The sequence below is a fragment of the Cervus elaphus genome, chromosome 1 (genome assembly GCF_910594005.1).
Source record: "Cervus elaphus chromosome 1, mCerEla1.1, whole genome shotgun sequence".
In the NCBI taxonomy this organism is placed as follows: Eukaryota; Metazoa; Chordata; class Mammalia; order Artiodactyla; family Cervidae; genus Cervus; species Cervus elaphus.
Genome location: NC_057815.1, coordinates 84,766,487 through 84,785,045, shown reverse-complemented (window position 1 = coordinate 84,785,045; position 18,559 = coordinate 84,766,487).

Sequence of the window (18,559 nt, the reverse complement as noted above, 5' to 3'; positions counted from 1 at the left end):
ATGGGAATGAACACACCCACCTCCTGTTGATTTCATCCCTGATTCATCCTCACCTTGAGTTTCTAAGACTTCTTAGGTGAAGTTTCAAGCTCATTATGCTCTTTTTGAATCCATGACCACAGAATTAGTGTAAAAAATGATTGTTTTATTTTATTGTTAGATTTTGGTGTAACCAGAACATTTCCCAAAGTAAAAAATCTAGTAAGTAGAAAATCTAAAATTTCAAACCTAAATAGTCTGATTCCAGAGTAATTAAACACTATATCCCCCATGTTTAGTTTCTTATTTAGAAACTTCTTGTTTATTTGTTTATATCCCCAGTCAGTTTAAAAACTACATTACAGCAGGAATTTTTTTTGCATTTATCCAAAAGAGTAGGTATTTTTACCTGTTTTGTTCATTTCTGTATCCCGTAGTCCAGCACAGTGGCTGATACTCAGTTCAGTTCATTTCAGTCATTCAGTTGTGTCTGACTCTGCGACCCCATGCACTGCAGCACGCCAGGCTTCCCATCCATCACCAACACCCGGAGCTTGCTTAAACTCATGTCCATTGAGTTGGTGATACCAACCAACCATCTCATCTTCTGTTGTCCCCTTCTCCTTCTGCCTTCAATCTTTCTCATCATGAATCAGTTCTTTGCATCAGGTGGCCAAAGTATTGGAGCTTCAGCATCAGTCCTTTTGGTGAATATTCAAGACTGGTTTTCTTCAGGACCAGCTGGTTGGATCTCCTTGCAATCCAAGGGACTCTCAGGAGTCTTCTCCAACATCACAGTTTGAAAGCATCAATTCTTTGGTGCTCAGCTTTCTTTATGGTCCAGCTCTCACATCCATACATGACTATTGGAAAAACCATAGTTTTTACTAGATGGACCTTTGTTGGCAAAGTAATACTCAGTAGGCACTCAATAAATTTTTTTTTAATGAATGAATATCTCATAGAGTTTATGACTGTACATACTTAGAGCTCTGACTTCATCTTATAGAATTCCACAAGCATCTACCAGACCTGATAGTATACTAAATGCGATAAGTGTTCTTTCTTAATCCTTATATCCTCATAATGAAGATGTTATTAAGACGTTCATTTTCCAGGTGAAGAGATGAAGACTTTGAATTAATAAATTACTCAAGGCACCATAGTTATCAAAGAGTTTGGATCTGAACTTTGTTTGACCCTAACCTGTTCTTCATATTGCCTTTTCCTTCTCTCTGCTCTTCTCCATTCTGCACTCTAAACTGGGAGGCTTTACTTGTTGGATTCCATTGATTAGGTTCTTTATCCATCTGGCTTTTAATCGGGTTTAGCCAATAGAAGGTACTTCCAGGAGATGAGAGAGCAAAAGAGAGAAGTTTGTGATATTCATGGCACATCCCTCTCTGCCAGGCTGTGAGCTGTCAATGACTGCATTTCTTGTAGCAAAAGCTCAAACAGTTGGGGAATGTCTTCTGAACTGATTTCTCTCTAGGTTCCTTAAATAAACCCTCACCCTTGCCTTCATGCTTATGAATGGTAGTAGATTCCTGCTACTGCTGGCAACTGATTTCCCTTTATCCTTTTAACATCTTTGTAAATATTCCTTCATTAAACTCTTTTTACTCAGCTCTTTTGTGTATGCCCTCTGCAGATCTTCCCTGAATACATGGGGTAAGGCAGGGGGACCCTGAGGCATATACACCATATGTGGAAATATTTAGGAAACTTAAATCATTCTATCAGACTCTTTAAAGAATGTTCTATTCTCTGAACTGGAACAAATGTAACATTACAAATGACTTGGGTAACCAGGTTTGAATATAGAATTGTTGGGCCCCATAAGTTCCAAGTTGGAATGTGGAGATACCTTGGCTTGCCTCTCTCTTTTCTCCTTTATGTAAATACAGTCCAGCATCTTGAGGGGCCTCATACATGTATGTGTAGACACCTCAGCTCATATGTTCATGTTGCAGGCAGACACACAGCCATCTCTTGGATACTCTTTGAGCTTATGGGTTTGCATACTGGTTGTGTATTTTGCCTTAGGCAAGTTGAATCTTTTGAGGGGGTTCTCACAGAAGTTCCAAGTGGATACAGACTATTTGGGCAGGAAATTTCACAGATAACAGGTACCTGAAACATGGTCTAGAAAACTAGCTATGACTCCTGGAGGGCACAACTCTTTGGGCCATAGTTGTTTTTTTTTTTTCCCCCCATGGATAAGGATGAGGCTGGAAGAGGACTAAAGTGCTAATACATGGGGTCTTTTTTTGGTAGTCTATGGTAGAATAGGTCAACTCTTTCAGGATCCTGGCTAATGTATCATATTTCACCCAGTAGGTTTCATAACTCAAGAATGCAATGAATATTATTGGTAAAGGCAACAGTTAACATAATATCCAAATCTTCTGAGAAGAGCCCAGAAGATTTAAAAATTTAAGGTAAATTTAAAAATTCATGATTTAAAAATTGAGGTGGACACAGAATTTTTCCTTTTGTCTTCTTTGAGCTTGAAATTTTAGCTAATAGTTATCATCATAAATATCTTGGAGGATGTACCACTTGCTGCAAAGGTAATTTTGTGCCAGACAGATATTTCTAATTTATTTTCAAATGAGTGGGCCTCCTTGAGATAGAAAATTTCTGTCGGGAACTCTACCAGGAACTCCAAGTGACAAAGAACACCTACTTAACTGGCTGTTTTTCTCTGGTTTCAAAGAAACCCTGACTAAAGCAAAACAAGGTTTAGAAAATACTTATATGGCTATTCCTCAGACATAAAGTCCTAAGATTTTAAATACTGTGTTTTATTAGTAATTTGGAGTACTGGCTGAGAAAGGCTCCCCTGTTGAAAAACTGTGGTCAATACATCCATCGGTATTTTCCATCTCTTCCCAGCAGAATTGAGATTCTCAGCAGTTACTCTGAGGTTATCAATCAGTACCTTTGACAAACTGGGAGACATGTCATCTGTCACCACCAGTTTGAGATGGAGAGTACCCACCTGCCTCAGCCCTGTAACTCATGGTAGCTGATCAGATACATAGTAACAAGCTGAGTTATTCAAAGTGGTAGACAGCTACTCTGAGCTTCCTTTATTGTTGGGGTGCTCCCCCCATTAAAAAAGCCATAATAAGAATGGAAAGGGGAAGAACAACCAGTAGTTACCTCTGACTGAATGCAGCCCAGTATTCAGATTATAGTGTTCTGGGGCAAGTGCAGAAATTAAATGGCAAAGCTCTATTTCAGGTGTTTTTATTTCTTAAAAATTGATTAAGTCTCTTGTCCTGCAAAGAGATCAGTTTAGTTCCACCCTCAGGTTGATAGAATCCTTAAACTAGGGGAGTGGTAGACATCAGGGCTACTCAAAGTGTGGTCCAAGGACCGACACTAGTCAGTAAATTGTAGGCCACTGACCCATGAAGATATAAGCCTATTTTCTATTTTACAAAAGATCAATAAAAATCAATTTGCCTTTCACCGTGGGGAATTTGAGAACTGCTCTGATTACACAGATCTGATTTATTTAATCATTTGTTCTTCTAAGAAAAAAAAAATCTTCAGCCTGAAAACCTCCTTTTCTAGAGGTTCACTAGACTGACGCTGAACTCTGCTCAAATGCTACATGATTGAAAAATCTTCCCTATCCATACTAGGTAAAACAGTTTTTTTCCCTCCTTTATCAGATTCTATCCCATTACCCTGCTCATTTCTTTAGCACTTAATACCTCCTGACACTGTAATATAATTTTATTTGTATTGTTTGTCTCCCTCACTAGAGTGCCAGCTTTATCAAGAGAAGTCTTTGCTCAAGTAGTATTTCCAGAGCCTGAGTAATAGCTGGTCCTTAGGAAGCTGGAACTGAACGGTTAATGAATGAATGAAAAATGTGAAAGATCCAGATGTTTCCTCAGCTCTATAGATGAGTTTGTATTCAGAGGAAGAGTGCCTTGTTATTACTTTGCTATTACTTTGTTAATTACTTCTATTACTTTGCCATATTTGCTCTCCAGTCTGATGTGGCTTAGGGAAATTTGTACAAGGTTTGTAAAGACAATGGTAACTAGGGAAGAGAATGATAACCAAAAAGTTAGTAGTATTTTACTCATGGTTTTTCCTTGGTTCTGACCCCTGCACTATGGTTGTGCAAAATGCCATCATTAAGAAAATCTACCTGAAGGAATATATGAAAACTCCATGAACAATTTTGCAGTTTTTCTGTAAATCTAAAATTGGTTCCAAAAAAAGTTTTAAAATGTTCATAGTGGGTATTTCTAGGTAGAGGATCTCATGGGATTTTATTTATTTTTATTTATTTACCTCTCCAAATTTTCTTCAATGACAATTAAATTCCTTTGAAATAGGAAAAAGTTGTAAGTTTAAATAAAAAATAAATGCCATCCACACATATGCATCTTGTGGACTCAATCGTCAAAAAAATAGAATGGTAAAAGATTAATCAAGTTTTATTTGAGGCTTATGCTGCAGGAAATACAGACTTAAAATCTTGATTAAATTTAAAATGTGATAATTTTTTAGCAAATTAGCATGATATTCCTTGAGTAATAATTAAGTGAATGAAATGATGAAATAAGATATTTTTATAGAATGCACACATTGTTATAAACTAAAACTCAGATATCAAAATAGACCATAAACAGAATAACTTATCGATATAAAGAAGTCAGAATAGTTTAATGATTACAATGGTACAAAAGCAAAATGCTTGATGACTCTGAAATTTAGAAACAGGCATCTAGAAAACAGTAACTCTGAAGAGGAAATAATGCAAAATGCCAGGCTGGATGAATTTCAAACAGGAACCAAGTTTGCCAGGAGAAATATCAACAACCTCAGATATGCAGTTGATACCACTCTAATGCCAAAAAATGAAGAGGAACTAAAGAGCCTCTTGATGAAGGTGAAAGAGGAGAGTGAAAAAGCTGGCTTAAAACTCAATATTCAAAAAACAAAGATCATGGCATTCAGGACCATCACTTCATGCAAATAGATGAGGAAAAAGTGGATAAATGACAGATTTTATTTTCTTGGGCTCCAGAATCACTGGTGATAGTGACTGCAGCCTTGAAATTAAAAGACACTTACTCCTTGGAAGAAAAACTATGACAAACCTAGACAGCATATTAGAAAGCAGAGATATCACTGTCAACAAAGGCCCATCTAGTCAAAGCTATGGTTTTTCCAGTAGTCATGTATAAATGTGCTAGGTGGACCATAAAGAAGGCCGAGTGCTAAAGAATTGATGCTTTTGTACTGTGATGCTGGAGAAAACTCTTGAGAGTCCCTTGGACTGCAAGGAGATCAAAGCAGTCCATCCTAAAGGAAATCAGTCCTGAATATTTATTGGAAGGACTGATGCTGAAGCTGAAGCTCAAATACTTTGGCCACCTAATGTGATGAGCCAACTCATTGGAAAAGATCCTGATGCTGGGAAAGATTGAGGGCAGGAGGAGAAGGGGGGCGACAGGAGATGAGATGGTTGGGGCATCACCGATTCAAAGGACATGGGCTTGAGCAGACTCTGGGAGACAGTGAAGGACAGGAATCCTGGGATGCTGCAGTCCCTGGGGTTGCAAAGAGCTGAACACAACTTAGTGACTGAACAACAACAGCAAACTTGTGAAGTAGCACAGTTCAGGACACCAGTGGGGTACCACATACTATTATGGAAACTGTATTTTGAAAGGAAGTAGTTGAAATTCAACTGGGAATTTTACCAGAAATGAGGTGAATATGGGATTCTGATTCAATATGACTTAGAATCTTTCCAGAATGTGCTAATTATGTGCCATGGGAGACCTAGAGGAAACATAAGGCAAAATCCCTGACTTAGAGGAATTTAACAGATGTGTTAATAAGGCAATATGCACAGGAGCCCAGCAGAGACCCTCTGATGAAGAGATAAAATAAATGTGTTAACACATTCTCTATAATTAACACCATGGGCTATCAACAAAGTGAGCAGTGTTGAGTAGAGCTACCAGGAATGGTTTCATAAAGAAGTAGGCACCAAATCATCCACACAAATGTCCATTCATTTTAGCTGAAAGAAAAGAGGAAGCAGAAGAGGGATTTCCAAAAGAAGATCTTAGACTCTTGGTCTATACCTTTCAGATCAAAATCGTGTACAGGAAGCTTGAATATTATGCTAAAAATATGTGCTCAGTAGCTCAGTCATATTTGACTCTTTGCAACCCTATGAACTGTAGCTCACCAGGCTCCTCTGTCCATGGGATTCTCCAGGCAAGAATACTGAAGTGGGTTACCATTTCCTTCTCCAGGGGATCTTCCCAGTCCAGGGTTTGAACCCACATCTCCTGCGTCATCCTGCTTTGCAGGGGGATTCTTTTACTACTGAGCCACTGGAGAAGCCCATGTTAAAAATATTCTGCCCCAAATTTCAGAGCACTAGAGTCTCTGTAATTATGTATCATATTTAAGATTTTTATTAATAATAATTATAACAATGATAATAATAGAAATAATTAGCATTAAAGTGTGTTATTTTATAGTAAATAGTATGCAAATAATGTCATGCACATTTTCTCCATCCTGACAGTAACCATTAAATTTATCTGAGTTTCAAAGAAATTAGATAACTTGCTCAGTTCAATTAATCAATAAGTGTTTGGAGTCCATTTTTGTCTATTACTAACATTTGAAGTCATCTCAAATAGGCTTTATTGCCTTTCTACTCTTTAGGAACTGTCATAAGTATGGAGGCATAAATCCAGTCCTATATTAGATCAAGTAGAAATTAAATGGAGAGTCACCTGGTATAGGTATTTTACTTCTTTCTACACTGAACCTAACCTGACTCTTTAAGTCAGTCTGGCTTAATCACAGATAAGCTTACTTCTAAGGATCAGATTCCTGTAGTTAGATACTGTTTGAGGTTATAACTTAAGATCACTCTCTTACTGTCTCCTCATCTTTGAGTCCCTAAGCGGTAGTAGTCATTTAAGCTGTCTATGGTATGGAGAATTTGTCTTTATCATATAGATTTTATTGGCTTGTCATAAATGGCTGGCTTCTGAAATTCTATCTAGGAGAAACTGAGTGATACCATTCAGGTCAGTGGGTGTGTTGGAGAGGTCAGCGATTTGGGGCCATATTTTGAATTCACGTTTGCATGCATGTACACCATGAAATTAAAACACGCTTGCTCCTTGGAAGGAAAGTTATGACCAACCTAGATAACATATTAAAAAGCAGAGACATTACTTTGCTAACAAAGGTCCGTCTAGTCAAGGCTATAGTTTTTCCAGTGGTCATGTATGGATGTGAGAGTTGGACTGTGAAGAAAGCTGAGTGCTGAAGAATTGATGCTTTTGAACTGTGCTATTGGAGAAGACTCTTGAGAGTCCCTTGGACTGCAAGGAGATCCAACCAGTCCATCCTAAAGGAGATCAGTCCTGGGTGTTCACTGGAAGGACTGATGCTAAAGCTAAAACCCCAATACTTTGGCCACCTCATGCGAAGAGTTGACTCATTGGAAAAGACCCTGATTCTGGGAGAGATTGGGGGCAGGAGGAGAAGGGGACAACAGAGGATGAGATGGCTGGATGGCATCACCAACTTGATGGGCATGAGTTTGAGTAGACTCTGGCAGTTGGTGATGGACAGGGAGGCCTGGTGTGCTGCGATTCATGGGGTCGCAAAGGGTCGGACATGACTGAGCTACTGAACTGAACTGAACTGACACCATTTCAGAAGGGCTTCCCAGGTGATCAGTGGCAAAAAAAATCTACCTGCTAATGCATGAGATGAGGAGAAACGGGTTTGATCCCTAGATTGGGAAGATCCCCTGGAGAAAGGAAGTGCACTGCACTCCAGTATTCATGCTGGAAAGTTCCATTGACAGGGGAGTGTGGTGGGCTACAGTCACAAAGAGTCAAAGAGTCGGACATGACTGAGAGACTGAGCCTGCACACAGGCATGCCATTTCAGAACTGAACTAGTCTTAGACGTTTAAAATACAGATTTGCATATGGTTTCCATAAATACTCACTGTCCACATCAAAGGTGATTATAACTATCCTTCTACATTGGGTCACAACAAAGAAGGCCGGTAAATTTATAATTAAATATTTTCCCTGACACTGACTCCATTCGCTGACTCCCAATATCCCCTTTTCCATTGATGACTATTCATATCCTGACTATAATTCCTCAGAGTTTAACATAATCCTGGGCCAGGTCTCTTAGCAACAATAAGACATTCTGTTAATCAATGTAAATTACTTTATGCCTGACCAACAGAAAAAGTACTATGTAGTAGGCACTTGTGCACACACACACAAAATTAAAACTCTATTTAGTTAGGGAAAGTTATTAATAAGTTATTAATAAATTCATGATTTCTATACATCTATTTAAATATCTTTATTTTAGAACATTATCTGTTAACAGTATTTTATTTAGTCTATAATAAATAAAATTTGCTGAACCAGAATCCTTGGTATGGAAAGTAAAATCTGTGGAGATGCAAATACACTTTCATTTACTGGTGGACTTTTTGCCATACAAGTGCCAACAGTACCAATCCCCAGGCTTATTGTATGCTCAGCTGTGGATAGAATATCTTCTTCGACCACATTAAAGCTATGTTCCATAACCATTTTTTCATTTTATTAATTAAATGCTTTGAAATTATATAAAGTATGTATTAGTAACATAGACTTTATATTTTATATAAAGATGTGAATTGACATATTTAAGCTTCATCAATATGTTTGTCTTCATATTAAGGACAGGATAAAGTAAATGGGTAAATTGATAGAGGAAGATATGAGAAGAAAGCAACGATACATAGATGATGAGAGATGATGGACGAATATACTTAAGAGTAAAAATAACTTTTCTGTATGCTTTAACATCTGATGTTCACAAGAAACCTCTAAAAATAGCAATTTTCCATTTCAATAGTAAGAAAACTGTAGTTGAAAGAAATTAATCACCCAATTCACAGAACTAGTACCACCAGAAATCAAATCCATTTCTGTTCCCGCACTGTTGGCCTTAACATCAGATTTTGTGTCAGAATAAGAGACAAACTTGATACTGTGACAAGTGAGAAAGAGTTAAGGGACAGGGTTACATAAGAAAAGGTACAATATAAGGGCCAGGTTTTCACAGCCCTGGCAGGGGACATTTTGGAAAGGAAGGGTTACTTACAGGAAAAGTGAATCTGAACCATATCAAAATTGTCTAGGATGAGTGCTTACCTGTAATATAACCAAATAAGATGAAATGTGTATTATGTGAAATTAAAAGACACCATAGCCCAGTTCATGATATTATATTACATTGTGTATTGTATTACAGACTAGCTTTGTAGATCCATTGCTTATGAAATGTTTGCTACTTCCTCCCACCTTTCACTCCACTCCCACCCCTAAAACAGCCTCTGCCAAAAATCAGTTTCCCTTTAGTGAGGATTTATGATCATAGCTCTAAAGTGGTCCATAGGGGAGTGCCAGAAGCTCATTTTCCCTGACACATCAAATATGTACATGCCACAAAATCAGCTACCTAGTGAGTTAAAACCCCGTAATTGCCATAGTGATGGGAAAGTTCCTCAAGCAGATTTGGTTAGCCGTAGTAACAAGACTTATAACCTTTATGAAGGCCTTTGGGCCCTAATTATTCAGCAGCTGCTGCCAGGGCTAAAACTAACCCACGTCTACAGTAGTTAATTTGCATTTCCCTTCCCCTGAAGCAGGCTATCTTACTCATTGTTGTACCTGACCTATTTCTGAAGCCCTCAGCCCCTCTCAGTAACAAAACTCCTTCTCTGTTTTCCAACCTGAAGAAGAAAAATTGTGATTAATAATGTTTAACAAATCCAAAGGCCTTTAAAAAATTAGATTAAAAAACCATATAGAAGGATAAACTCTGGCTACTATCTAGCTGAGTAGTATTGATACATGATGTCATCAAACAATTCCTTAATGGGTCAAACTTTTAGGGGACCCTCAAGAGGTCATTGCCGTGAGAGGAGTTGCGCTATTAAAAGATCCATCAAAGATGATTACCCAAACATTTTAGTTTGGTTAGAATCATCACCATCTATTAGTTACTTATTGTGGGGATGTCAGATCTGAGAGTAGTTCCCTGGCATTTATTGTCGCCTTGATTCAGCATCAAAGAAAGAAGTTTTGAACTGAGCACTTCTGTAACCATGTCTTTTGATTTTTTTCTTGTGGTGGGGATGCAGTTTGTAGGCTAGATCATTACTCAATCCATTGCACAGATGTTTTCTTGAATAATATAATCTCTGGCCCAAGGTTTAAGACGTCGTTAACTCCCATTGTTGCTAAAACAATGATGAGTATATTTTGGACCATGGAAGAGTTTCTGTAGTCAGGAGACAATTGGAGTACAAGGACAGCACATCCCTTCCTTCTCAGATGTCTCCTCAAAAAACAGATGCTCTGTTTCCATGCAGTGTCTCTTTCTTTCTTTTCTTTTTTTCTTAATTGACCAGGGAGAATAAGGGGAAAATGAGAGCTTGTTTTTGTTTCCTTTTGGGGAGATGCAGGAATGAGTATGAGTGAAGATGTATTCACGGACATATATCTGAGTGTACACATGTGCTTGCATACGTGTGTGTGTATGTGTGTACTATATATATGTGTGTGTGTGTATACATATATATAGGCTTCCCTGGTGGCTCAGAGGTTAAACCGTCTGCCTGCAGTGCGGGAGACCTGGGTTTGATCCCTGGGTTGGGAAGATCCCCTGGAGAAGAAAATGGCAACCCATTTCAGTATTCTTGCCTGGAGAATCCCATGGACAGAGGAGCCTGGTGGGCTATAGTCCACGGGGTCACAAAGAGTCGGACACGACTGAGCGACTTCACTCACTCACTCATGTATGTATATATATGTATATATATATATATATATATTATACTATTATATCTATTGGCAGGGCTGGGTACATAATTTATAAGGCCCAGTACAAAATTAAAATGTGGGGCCCATTGTTAAAAAAATATTAAGAATTTTTAAAAATTAACTTTATTGGAGTATAGTTGCTTTACAGTGTTGTGTTCGTTTCTACCATACAGCAAAATTAATCAGCTATATATATATTAATATATATAGTGTATTATTAGTTGCTCAGTCATGTCGGATTCTTTTCGACTCCATGGAACTGTAGATATGCCAGACTTCTCTGTCCATGGGATTGTCCGGGCAAGAATACTGGAGTGGGTTGCCGTTTACTACTCCAGGGGATCTTCCTGACTCGGTGATCAAACCTGGATCTCCTACATTGCTGGAGAATTGTTTTTCTTTTTTTTTGCAGGAGAATTCTTTATCATCTGTGCAACCAGGGAAGCCCTGTTAATACATATAGCCCGTCCCTGATGAGAACATACTGTATAGCACAGGAAACTCTACTTGATACACTGTGTAAACTAAATGCGAAGGAAGTCCAGAAGGGACGGGGAAAGTTTTAAGAACTTAAGAGGGGTGACCAGAGGGCATTAAACTAAGCCCTGGGCCCTGTGACTGTACTGGACACATATCCACAGAGCTTCTGGTGCCTTTTGACTTCTCAGTAGATAATGAGCCAGAGACTGGATCTCCCTTCTTTAGCTTACTGAGATAAATGGCGCAAGTGAGATCTGTTAGAATTCAGCTCATTTCTAACGTTAAACCAGGGTATTTGGAGATGGGGGAAGGCGGGGGGACAAGAAAGGCCCCTGGTTAATATGCAGTGAGGACCTTTTGTTGGGTGATGGTAAGCTGAATCCAAGAAGAGGGAAAATAAGGCTGGTGCCGCCTTGTCAGTGATTTAATTATTTTCCCATCTACACTTGTTTTTGAAGCTTATCAGAGCGAAGTGCTGTGGGCAGCCAGCTGTCACTCTTATCGTTGTGGCTCGGAGTGTTGTAGTCCTGATTCCCATTGTAATGCAATTAATCTTTTGCTTTGCGCTAATGGATGAACAAGCATATTTACTGCAGCATAAAATCCTAATTATTTTTTGAACAGATGCATAAAGGGAATGTAAATTAATGGCAAGTGACAATTGTGATAAATGCGCACTATCTCTTTAAATGTCAGAGTTCCTGTGGTGTAGAGTGAGCCCACGCGTGGATGTAAAAGCTGCCCCACTCTCATCTACCTGTGTGAGGAGGCACAGTCACGCTCAGAATCTATTTCTAGAGGGTGGCTTGTGCCTTTAGACCACAGTGTCTTCCCAGGTGGCACTAGAGGTGAAGAACCCACCTGCCAACGCAGGACTTAAGAGATGTGGGTTTGATCCCTGGGTCAGGAAGATCCCCTTTAGAAGGAAGAGGCACCCCACTCCAGGATTCTTGCCTGGAGAATCTCTTGGACAGAGGAACCTGGTGGGCTAACATCAACAGGGTCGCCAAGAATCAGACATAACTGAAGCCAACTAAGCACACTTGAGCTAGTGCTACCTCTACTGTTTTTTAAATTTTTATTTTATTTATTATTACATGTTGTAACCTAGTTCCTGTAACAATAGCAAAAGCTATTAATTGAGCTTTTTTCTGTATTCATTACTGCTGTATTTTCACAAAAATTCTCTTATTACAAACTTTTAAAAATTGCAACAGTATGGCGAAATTTGACAACATAATTTGAGCAAAAGAGGCCCAATAAAAATAGCAGAGTTGTATGATTCCATTTACATAAAATTCAGTGACACTAAGACGTAGTTTATTCTGTGAGAGGTTAGTAAAATAGCTTCCTTTGGACTGTGGGGTGATTGGAAGTGGTGCTTCTGAGGTCTGTTTCTCAATCTGAGCACTGGTATCACAGATGTTTTTAATTTATTGAATTATACAATTGAGTAGGTGCGCTTTTCTTCATGAATATTACACTTCAATAACAATTTTAAATAAAATCTTTTCATACTGTATCAATGATATTGATTTTAAAACTGAGATGCAGAGTGGTTAAACTACAGACGAAGGTGGAGAAGATAAAGGGCAGAAAAATCCCTTGAATCCATGTGTCCTTTAATTTCAAGGAGTAGCTTCTTCCTACATCATAAGCTTGATGTCTCAGCTTTCCTGTCTCTCCATATACAATGAGCACTGGCACTGAAAGAGTTTTAACACAGCTCTGGGTATTTCACCATGGAAGAAAGTGCTGGTGCTGGTAGGGGGAGTTGAGTCTCCAACTCCCCCTGCCTCCACCACCACATTAAATTCTGTTTACACTATTATTTTCAACACAGGAAAAACAAATAGATTTGCGAGGGGGAAAACCGCTACTGTTGGCAAGATCACTTTGCTGGTTCATCATTACTGGGGTGAAATGCTTTACATCCATTATTGCTCTGTCTTCCAGAGATGGTACTTTGTGTGCTAAATAGTCGTGATGCTACTACTTTTGTGATGCGCCAGTAGAGCTGTAAAAGATTTTGCTGGGAACAACCCCATTAAATTGTTATTCCCTTATGTGCATTTTTAGTACATCAAATTTCTATAACATGCCTCAAATTCTGTTTCATACTCCTGTGCTCAGATTTCTGCCACATTTAGGCAACTCATCTCTTTCTTGTTTCTTTGTCCTTCTAAATGCCTCCATGCCCTTTTGATGACCTTTCCAATCTAGGTTTAGTACAGGGGTCCTGATAGGAATAACCCATGTATTGTTTGAGGTCTGTTCTTGTTAACCCCTTTTCTAGCTCCTGTGTTTCATGCCAAAGCCCTGAGGAACTGTGAAGAAACCTGCCTTAACTTACTGTCAGATTCCAGAAAGTCTACCAGGCTTACCTTCCTTCTATTTACCTACATTCTCCTGCATTTTCTACCTTCAGTCTTTGGTACCTTGGTATCCTATTTTCCCTTCTTGCTCTTTGGTTTCATTTGAATTCAGTCATTCAGATTTCACAGTGTCACCTTCATATAAACATTGCTACTTGTATAACATGCATGCATACTCAGTCGCTCAATCATGTGAGACCCTATGGACTGCGGCCTGCCAGGCTCCTCTGTCCATGGAATTTTTCAGGCAAGAATACTGGTGGGTCACATTTTCCTCCTCCCGGGAATCTTCCTCCCCCCAGGGATCAAACCCATGTCTATTGCATCTCCTGAATTTAAAGCGAGAGCATCTAGAATGAAAAGGAGGGCTCCCTCATTGGTTTAGCAGTAAAGAATCTGCCTGTAATGCAGCAGACCCAGGTTCAATCCCTGGGTCGGGACAATCCGGTGGGGGATGGCCTGGCAACCCACTCCAGTATTCTTGCCTGAAGAATCCCATGAACAGAGGAGCCTGGGGGGCTACAGTCCATAGGGTCTCAAAGAGTTGGACACGACTGAAGTGACTGAGCACAGAATGACAAAGAGGACAGCATCTCAGTCAATTTTCCTTCATTTTTGATGATCTCCTTCAATTTCAGAAAATCCTATCATTGCAAATTTGAGGTAGTAGGCTGTGTCCATGAAAACTCACAGAACTCCAAGAAAAGTTGGATCCTATTTACACCTCAGTAGTAAATAGAAATTACTGGAAAAAGGACTTCTTCTGTATGGATTGGCCATTCCATTCAGAGAAATGAGCCAGGCAGAGTCAAGTGGTTGCTAAAGTGCCTCATAATGCCCTAATAAAAAGTGCAAAATAAAGTACCACACTGGAATAGAAGTCATTTCACAAATAAAACAGCTCTATTACTTTTCACGAAGTTCTTGACTTTTCAGCCTTTCTACTGAGAACTCATCAGAGTGAAAATAAATTCTTTCATCTCCTACTTTTTAAGAACATTTCAAATTATTTTAGGACTGCTGAGGAAAAATGAATAATCCTCTTAGTTGGAAAAATCCTGAATTGCAACTCTTTTTATCTTTGCTCTATCATATAAAAAAAACCTAATATATATGCCGTATATTTTATATTATTTGATATATTTGTATGTTGATAGTGTGATTTAAAATATGAAACACTGATGGTTTAGCTGACATTGTAATTTATATGTGTGCTTTAGTCACTAGTCCTGTCTGACTCTGCTAACCTGTTAGGGCAAGCACACTGATTGAAACTGCCCACCCTGGCCAGGCACCATAGTAACCATTTGCATGAGTTGTTTTACGATAGGAGGTCCTGGTAAGGAACAGGAAACTAATAAGCCTTCACCAACCAGAAGAGTTCGGGAAAGGTCAAAAGGAGACACCACCTGTCCGACTATCTCCCAGAATCCTCTCTGACATCCATCTTGGCTGAACACCATCAGGAAGGACTCTGAGTCAGAATGATTGGCTAAAGACAACCCAGAAACTAATCCCATCACCATAAAACCCGAGATTGCAAGCCATGTAACTTCTCCAGGGTTCCCTTTCCCTCCTGCTCTCCACCCGGGTGCCCTTTCCCAATAAAATCTCGTGCTTTGTCAGCACATTTGTCTCCTCAGACAATTCATTTCCGAGTGTTAGACAAGAGCCCAATTTCAGGCCCTAGAAGGGGTCCCCCTTCCTGCAACAGACCCATGGACTTGACCCTTCCAGACTCCTCTGTTCATGGGCTTTTCTAGGCAAGAATACTGGAGTGGGTTGCCATTTCCTACTCCAGGAGATCTTCATTACCCAAGGATTGAACCCACATCTCTTTCTCCTGCATTGGCAGGTGGATTCTTTACCACTGAGCCACCTGGGAAATCCAGATAATTCATATACAACGGTATTATTCAAAATATTAGAATACTATTGTAGTTATAAATTTGAACAAAGGTACTTAAATGCTCTTTGTAGAGTTTTTAATACCAAGAAATGTGCTGAATATGATGCTAAATGGAAAAACACAGGACAAAATGTTGTATATACAGTTTGAGCATATCTGTAGTTTCTAAACTTCTACAATAAGCATATATTTCACTGATAATAGGGGGTTACCCAATGGCTCAGTGGGTAAAGAATCTACCTGAAATGCAGGAGCAGCAGGAGACACAGGTTTGATCTTTGGGTCAGGAAGATCCCCTGGGGGAGGGAATGGCACCCCACTTCCATTATTCTTGCCTGAAAAATCCCATGAATGGAGGAGCCTGGTGGGCTACAGTCCAAAGGGTCACAAAGAGTTAGACAGGACTGACTGAGCATGCCTAACAAGAAGATGCACATTGATGATACATAGGAGAAAAATAACAAGCAAAAATCATTGCTTTTAATGTTTAGAAATAAAAAATAATTATTGCCAATTCTTAATGAGTTGTCACTACAAAAAAAGATCAGACTGTGCTTTGATACTGAATCAGGCCAAGTATTTTAGTTTTTGCAAATAACTTATCAGTAAACAGGTCAGAGCGAATCCCCCTAATTTGCATTTGCATTGTCCTCTTTAAAGACAGAAGTCAAAGAAATTAACTCTTCACCAGCCACACCTGGACTGAAGACTCTCAGTTAGGCAACCAGAACTCAGTGGAGAATACAGAGCTTCTCTCTTGTAAAATTACATAAACAGTATACACATTTTAGAAACATAAATCATTATTCTTATAAATTAAATGTTTATCAAACACACTTAGTTGGAATCTAAACTGGACCCAAGTTGAGAGAAAAGGAGCTGAGAAATGAATGTCACAATTCTGGACAGTAATCTCAGTTGAAATTTCTGTATGTTTTAAGAACTCATGCAAAATAAGTGGTTATATTTGATGGAGAGTTGGTACCTTGGTGCTTGCACTTTGAAGAAGTCTTCCTGAGAGCATCCCCTGAAGGAACCCTGTGCTGCTCTAGTTGGGCCCTCCCTGAAACAGACTCCTTACATAAAGTAGACATAAGTGGGGCTTTGAGGATGAAATTATGTTCTGCATTTGAGTGCTGAACCACTCGCCCCTCCATACACGAGTCTTCCACCAGTGGTTAAACTTGGAGAGTCAAAATGAACTGACCCTTCTATGTGAAAGGGAGGCTGATTTTCTTTTTGTTTCTCTCTGATTAGAGTGCTCAGTGTCTGAAAGAAGAGGATGAATCGAGAAAGTTTAGGGAGATAGAATCTCATTGAACAGACATTCTTAGATCGCTTTATTCCCAGTTTTCTTTTGCAGGATGGAATTCTTTGCTATGGTTAGAATTGATTATTAAATGGATGTTCATCTTCATGACTCATAGACTGTGTTATTGCCAGGCTTAGTAGGAGGTCTCAAGTGCTGTCTTTTTGGCTATGTCTTTTTCAATAAAGGGGTCCTCCTGGTGGCTTCAGTGCAGGAGACCCAGCTTTGGTCCCTGGGTCTGGAAGATACCCTGGAGAAGGGAATGGCTACCCACTCCAGGATTCTTGTCTAAAAATTGCCATGAACAGAGGAGCCTAGCAGGCTGCAGTCCATGGGGTCGCAGAGTAGAACACAACTGAGCAACTAACATTTTCACTTTTTTACTCCATAAAAGTTATATTTTCATTTCAAGATCCACTGCTAAAATGGTGACTGGGAAGATATAGTGTGAATGGTTGCCTTTCTACAATTCTTTGCAGGTCTAATTATGGCAGAATGATTTGACTGCATAAATTTTCTACATTAGAGACTATGTGCTTAGCCATGATCATCTAATCATTTAAAAATTAGAAGGAAGCTAACCAAGAAATTATGGCCCTTGGGTGGTTTTTAAAAAAATAGAAAATAAAAGCTTCTTTTATAATCTGAAGAAATTTATGATTTAGTAGAGAAGTGAATAGTAAGTAGGAAAAAAGTACTTTCAGTATGCTTCATGACTAACAGGAAACTCCTAAGATTCTTTTTTTAGTTATTGCCAGTACTATACTAGAATTTGCTTGGCATGCTGACTAGATAGAGCAGAGGCTAAATGGATCAACTGTGTGGCGGTTACTCATTTATACATACAGGTTGAGTGATAGATTTTCAGATACACAAATACCTAGTTTTCAAAGTCTCAGATAGAATCCTCAAAGTACAGCAGGATAATAGATTTGCTGAACACAGTGATGAATTATCAAACAAGGCAGAGAATATTCTTCAGAAATGTGGAATAGGAAGTAGAAATAAGGTATTCTCTATGAGCTAAGTAAAAATATAATTTGTTGTATCAAACATATTTCCTTAATTTTACAGATGGCCTCTTGGGCTTATGCCAAATTCAGAGAGCTGCACATAATTAAGTTCAACTAAGCAGATCACTTTCTTTGAGCATCAACTTTTTGCCTGCTTCTAAGTTAGATGCCAGGGATTCCATTACTGAAAAAAAAATCAGGGATCTTATCTCCAGGAGCTTATAGACTAGGATAGTGACGGAACCTTTGGGAGAGTGTGTACCTGATTATTTCTGACTTGATCAAAGCTACATTCTGAAAATGGTAAATACAAAATGAATATATTTAAGCCTCTTGTGAGTATTCAGTATACATATTTGCAGAAAAACACAACTGTCTTTAGGTGGGCAGCTCTAAATAGATAAGGCCATACTCATACTTGCAGTGGATAGAAATCCACCTGCCAATGCAGAGGACAGGGGTTCCATCCCTGGTCTGGGAAGATCCCACGTGAGGCAGCTGAGCCCATGTTCCAAAGCTAATGAGCCTGTGCGCCACAACTACTGAAGCCCATGCACCTAAAACCTGTGCTC